Below are 6000 nucleotides of genomic sequence, written 5' to 3' on the forward strand. Positions count from 1 at the left end.
CAAAAACGTTTTTTTACACTAAAAAGGAAAGAAAACTAGAGAGAAACTAAGAGAGAAGATGATCCTAGGGTTTTTCTCCCAAAAAACTATATATACTAAGTGCTAATGGACCGGGTCAGCCCAGGACAAACTGGGTACTGACCCGGCTCAGTTGGGTCAAGTGGAAATCCTGCGGGTCAGTCCAGTATGTCCCAGGTCGCACACCTAAGTCGCAGTAGATGAAGACTTGTCTTGTGAAGCCGCACGCCTAAGTAGGAGTGTTTTGCGAGTGTTGCTGCGGCTTGGTCTCCTTCCTCTCCAACTCGCAGGGCTAAGGCGGTTTCTGGGGAATGTACAAACTGTGCGGGTTGGTCTCTATTGCACCTAGGTCGCAGGCTCAAGTCGGAGTGATTTGCGAGTGATCGTGCGGGTTAACCAAGTCGCAAGACCATCTCGCAGCATCCAGAGCAGCTTAGACCACTTCGCATTCCGGAGAGTGTAACTCCTATGAGACTTGTCCGAATTGAATGATTTCGGTTGCAGAAGACAGAGGACTCATTTATCTCCAACTTTGGTGAAGAAAGCTTCGGTGCTTGGGAAGTGTAAGGCTTCCTGGAGGGCACATCTTTGCAGTGCATGTACACGACCAGAGAGAGGCGTCTAGACATGTGTCCATTCCGGAGACTGTATCTTTCTGCTCATAGATCCGAATTGAATGCTCTTGGACGTTCTGGAAAGAAGACTCAAATGGCTATGGTTCTCATGAAGGACCCGGAAACTAAATCGGCCTGGAAGTGCACCGTCCTTCGCATCCTTTAGAACTGATCTGCTCGGTCCGGAATACCTGCGAGACTGGGGTTCCTTCCGACAAGCTTATCTCTCTGCTCACGCGTCCGAATTCCACGATTCCACTTGCTAAGAGACCGTGATGCAATGCTCTCCAACTTCTATGAAGCACCCGCCGTCTGAATCGGACCGGAAGGCTCCCCGGACAGGAGATCATTCAGGGGTATCGGATTGCTCCGGAATGAGTGCGAGACCTGTTCGTCTTCCGATTACCATATCTTTCAGTTCCGTGGTCCAAATGCCTTGATTCCAACTGTTATGAACTCTTGACTCAATTATCTCCAACTTTTATGAAGACTCCGATAGCTGAATCTGACCGGAAGGTTCCCCGGACGGGCGATTTCGGAAACGTGTCTGCACCCGGAGATTTTGGCCGAGAGACTTGATTCGCGGTACATGAAAATGGCCGGTAAAGCTTCCCGCGGTACATGGAAGTGGCCGGTAAAACCTTCCTGGCCAGCGAGAATGGCCGGTAATCTCCCAGGACCCAATTTTCCACTTTTTTCAAGCTTTGCTCACCATTCCACCTCCTGGATTCATCTTTTCAGCTCCATATTCACCTGATAGACACTCAAAACATGCAATATACTCATTGGGACCTAATGCATCTCCTAAGTTCTAAAACAAACCCTAAGGACCTAAAATGCATGAAATAAAACATAATTTGGAATGATTTATGCAACCTAAATGATGCAATTTATGAATATATCAACTCCCCCACACTTATCCTTTGCTTGTCCTCAAGCAAAAAGAACAAATGAGAGAGAGAGGTTGAATGCATTGGGAGTTCATATTTCCTTTGAAAGAGAAAAGTGACAACTAAGAGAATTCAAGTTCATGCTCAATATGCAATGCAAGACCATACTCTGATGTAACAACTCAACAGTAATCTCCACAAGTTCTCTTATTCCTCAACTCTTTGACATTCATTAAGCTCTTTACCAAGTGGATCAAATGATGCAATGTTCAAACAAGCAAAGTTTGGCTAGGGTGAGGTAATGAGACTAAAATGATCTCATCAGCGCCTGAGTGGGTTCAATGCAGCAAGGGGATCTCTCTATGAATGATCAAACTTTGGCAGAATGCTAAAGGTAAAAAGCAACCTATGCATACAAGGGCAAGGACTCATCCCACCCCACACTCTACTCAAAGCTTTCTCACTTGTTCAACCTCTCAAGAACCTCACTTTCCACACTCATTTTCCTCTCACTAGGGGACTCACTTTTAATTTTCACACTCAAGTCTTGGAGTTCAAACTTTACATAGCTCTTTTGCACTTTCTTTTGTAACTTCTAGCCTCTTTTTCTTTCTTTCTAAAACATTTGAGCTCTTGGGCTTCTTAGACTTTTTCTTTTCAAAACACTAGAGCTCACTTTCTTTGACTCAAAACTCCAAGACTGATTTCTTTTCTTTTTCTATCCCCTAGTTCCCACCATTCTTCTTTTATTTCCACTCATCTCTCCTTTTTCCACTCACCAACAAGTATTCCCCCACACTTAGTTCTCACCAAATCTCTCAGCTCCTTGATGATGGAACTTAACACTCAATGAGACTTGCCCTTGTCGCTCTAAACCTAACACTTTCTGCTAAGTTTGATCCAAGGTGGCCTTTCAATCACACACAAACATTTGGCTTGAAGGAAGGATGGGTTCAAGGTGAGGAAAACTGATCCAGATGTGGACTCAGCTATTTGAGCTAAGGAAGAGGGTGGTAAAAACAGGATTCTAGCTCAAATATGTATATAGGTATCCACAAGCTTATTCAAACAATGCATCACAAGATAATTTCAAGTCAAGTTCAAGGTTTTCACTTATTAGAGTTGAGTTCAATTCAAACTTGCTTCTCAGATTCAAATCATTTCAAGCCTTGCAAGCACCTAAGTCATTTCACAAGCATATTTAATCCAAATTCTCAAGGTGATGTAATCTCAAGGAAAGAACCTATCATTACTCCCAGCAAGATGCAACCTATATGAAAATGCAAACTAGACTCAACCTAAAATGTGAATGCAACTACATGAACATTTTTTGTGAAAATTTTTCAGATTTTTCCATTTTTTGGTTTTTAAATGCACTTAGATGAATGCAAAATGAGACTCAAAGTGAAAAGGAAAATAAGAGCAGAATAAACATGATTAGTAAACACAAAACCCCTCCCCCACACTTAAATAACACAGTCCCTTGTGTTATAAAAGCATGAGAAAGAGAAAAAAGTCAAACATGAAATGCAAAAGATAAAGAAAAATGCTAAATGCTCATTTACAAGTGTTTGGAGTGATACCTGGTGTGGTTCTTGTGCAAAAGGGGAGTGAGTATCTGCACCAGATGAGGCCAGACACCACTGGAGATGGATTTGGCTTGGCCTGAACTTTCTTGCTGCGGCCTGGTCTTGTTCTGTTCTGACCCGCACAACCATCCCGCAGCTTTTGTTACTTAGGCATTCTGGCCGTTCTCTTCATGCTGCGACCTGACCTTCCTCTTTCCAGGTCGCACGACCATCCCGGAGTAAATTCCGAACCTTGCTGCGGCCTGGCTCCCTTTCTTCTGACCCGCACACCCATCCTGCAGTAAATGGGACTTAAACATTTCGGGCTTCCCCAGGTTTTGTGCGGCCAGGATTCCTTCACACCAGGTAGCACGCCCAGGCCGGAGTAAATTCCGAGTCTTGCTGCGGCCTGGGCTCTTCTCTTCTGACCCGCACTCCTAGGCCGCAGCTTTTGGGATTTAAACGTTTTTCTGGCCTTAAACACTTCTCTCAGCTCTCTCTCACATGCTTTTTTTTCCATTCATCACTGAGCTATGTACTCCAAAGATCACCTAGTACCTGAGACCAACTCACAAAACCCATCAAAAGATCCTAAAACAGAAAAAGAAATGAGAGAAAAGAATTAAAAGATTATATACAAGGATAAGCTTGGGGTGTCTCCCAAGAGCACTTTGTTTAAAGTCACTAAGTTTGACTTTCAAAAACCTGTTTTCAGCTGGGGTGAGGTTGAGCACTGATGCTCTTCAGCACTTCAATGGTCCTGAGCAAGAAAGCTGAGTTGGTTTGCTGCCTTTGGGAACCATTAGACCCTTGTCCTTGAGATCCCACCTTGAGACCTTTGTCCACCAGCTCTTGAATACCATCTGGGTCTTTATCAAAGATGGCCCTTGTGAGACATGCCCTCACTTCAGCAAACAGACCTGGCTTCCCATTGCAATCCAGCTTATACTTCAGAGAACCATCATCATCAACCCAAGGAGTGAGATCAAAGTCTTGAGAAGAAAGATCAGGTTTAATACTCTTGTCTTCTGATGCTGAGCCATCACTTTTGGTGTTAATCATCCTTAGATCACTAAGTGTAGGAGACCATGAGAGCAAGATGTCTTCTTCTCTGATCAATGGCTGTTCAGTCCCATCCTTGTAAACAGAGTTGGTGTGAGGTTCTTTTTCCATTTCCACAGCTGAGAGAGATTGGGATCCACCTAAAATCCCAGTACTTCCTACATACTTCATCTCAAGTACCTTAGGGGGTTCTATCTCTTGAACAACTGATCCACAAAATTCAGCTAAAGGTGGTTGAACAGGGTAAAAGGCATCCTTATCCACCTTTGTAAGCACCACTCTTTGAGTATCAAAGTCAATCATTGCACCAGTGGTGTTGAGAAATGCAGTTCCAAGCAATAGGGGGAGCTCTTTGGTCTTCTTCATCTTCATGATCACAAAATCAGTGGGAATTATGCATTCACCAACTTGAAGTGGATAGTCTTCTAAAAATCCATATGGTTTCTTGGAGTAGGAATCACCAAAGGTGATAGAAGAGGGGTAGGACGTTATAGACTTGACCTTTAGCTTCTCCATCATATCTTTAGACATTATACTCACACTTGAGCCTGAATCACACAAAGCATTCTCAACTCTAAAGTTTCCAAGAGTGCAAGAGATGGTGAACTTCCCTGGGTTGCCTAGCTTTGGGAGGGAGGTGGGCTTCATCTGAGTTGATTCAGAGGTGGAGGCACAATCTGTTAGCTTTGCTTGACCAGTTGGATGCTCCTTTGTTTCAATAGACACTGAATCATTTCCTTGCTGAACAGAAAAAACTGAACCGGCTGCCCCCACACTTTTGCTCTCAATGTCCTCATTGAGTTCATGTAAGAAGCCAATGAAATCATCTATAATGGTGTCCTCATCTACTTGAGTGTGTGCATTCTCAGTAAAAACTTGACCATAAAGGAGGTCTTCAATCTCTTGCACAGCAGCTGAATAGTCCTCATTGGAGTAGATGGCATTGCAATAATCTTTTGAGTTTTGAAGAGCTTTACCAGGAAGAGAGACTTGTGGTTCAGAAGTGCAGATGCCCTTGTTCTTTTTAATAGACTTTAGTTCAGTACCTAGTGTCTCCAGGTCAGATACCATCTTTTGTTGTCCTAGTAAGAGCTGTTGGAGAAGAACATTGAAATCAGGACTTTGTTGAACAGTTGGTGGGCCAAAACCAGGAGGTGGAGCCTTTGGCTGTAGGCTGACTTGATTTGTGAAGCTATTCCCTTGATTCTGAACCGCTGGTTGCTGAAAACCCTGTTGACCTTGGGAGTTACCTTGGTACTGATTCTGTTGAACAAAGCTTTGAGGAGGGTATATTTGGTCTTGGGGGTTGGCCACATTGTTGCTCCTATAGGACAAGTTCTGGTGGTTGTTGAAGTTGTTGTAACCATTGAACTTGTTTTGATTTCCAATGAAGTGCAACTCCTCTTGAGTGAGACCCTCTTCATTGATATTTGTGAAGCATCTCTTCTCCTCACTCACATAGTGTATAGGCTTTTGAGTGGCAGCTAGGGCTTTGTCAAGCTTTATATTTAACACTTTAAACTTCTCTTCCAGCTCTTGGTGTCTACCAGAATCTTCTCCTCTATAGCTTCTATCATAATCTTCCCCATAAGTGTCTTGGCTCATGGCTAAGTTCTCAACAAGTTCCATAGCTGCATTGATTTCTTTTGCCAAGAAATTTCCATTTGATGCTGTGTCCAACTGAATCCTGATCTTAGGAACAGCTCCTCTATACAAAGTGCTAAGGAGAGAGGCTTCTGAAAATCCATGATGTGGACACTTATTTGTGTAGCTTCTAAACCTGTCCAAAGCTTCTCCAAAGGTCTCATTAGAATGTTGAGTGAAGCTGGAAATCTGGTTCCTTAGCTT

General features: G+C 43.4%; 1 non-coding gene across 1 annotated transcript; it reads left to right on the plus strand.

Moving 5' to 3' along the window:
• The first annotated feature begins 5893 nt into the window (after positions 1 to 5893).
• LOC112085976 lies at positions 5894 to 6000 on the plus strand. The gene has a single exon (XR_002899225.1). It is a non-coding gene; the product is annotated as a small nucleolar RNA R71 (small nucleolar RNA).

The sequence above is a fragment of the Eutrema salsugineum genome, unplaced genomic scaffold, assembly GCF_000478725.1.
Source record: "Eutrema salsugineum unplaced genomic scaffold, Eutsalg1_0 scaffold_26, whole genome shotgun sequence".
In the NCBI taxonomy this organism is placed as follows: domain Eukaryota; kingdom Viridiplantae; phylum Streptophyta; class Magnoliopsida; order Brassicales; family Brassicaceae; genus Eutrema; species Eutrema salsugineum.